Here is a 513-nt window from a genome sequence, read left to right on the forward strand (position 1 = left end):
GGGGAGGGGGAGGGAAATGGGAGGCGGTGGCGAGGAGGAGGCAGAAATCCTTAATAAATAAATAAATTAAAAAAAGAAAAAAGAAAAAGTTTTGAAAACACGACTGGTTTGCTCCCTCTGCAGCTCGTTTTCTAGAACTCCCGGTAGCCCTTGAGTCGCTGGTGTTGTTCTAGCCCAGTCACAGAGTGAAGGAGGGGGCCCCAAGCCCAGTGTTGAGAGTGACCCGGCGCCATTGCACCTCTGCACAGGAAATCACGGAAGATTAGCAATTATACATACATACACCTGTTTGCTGTGCATCTTTGAGCTGGAAGGATTTCTCTCTTAAACAGGAAGAATAACAGGAACTAGCAAGAGCTCGAGGAAAGGCGACAAAGAATTTGTGAAGGGGCCAGGGATGGTTTAGTGCTGCCAAGCCTGAGGGTTTGAGGTTGACCCCTGGGTTCCCCATGATGGAAAGACAGAAGTTGTCCGCTGACTTCACACATGCCCACACCTGAAAACAAATAAATG

This window comes from Microtus ochrogaster, chromosome 4 (genome assembly GCF_000317375.1).
Source record: "Microtus ochrogaster isolate Prairie Vole_2 chromosome 4, MicOch1.0, whole genome shotgun sequence".
In the NCBI taxonomy this organism is placed as follows: domain Eukaryota; kingdom Metazoa; phylum Chordata; class Mammalia; order Rodentia; family Cricetidae; genus Microtus; species Microtus ochrogaster.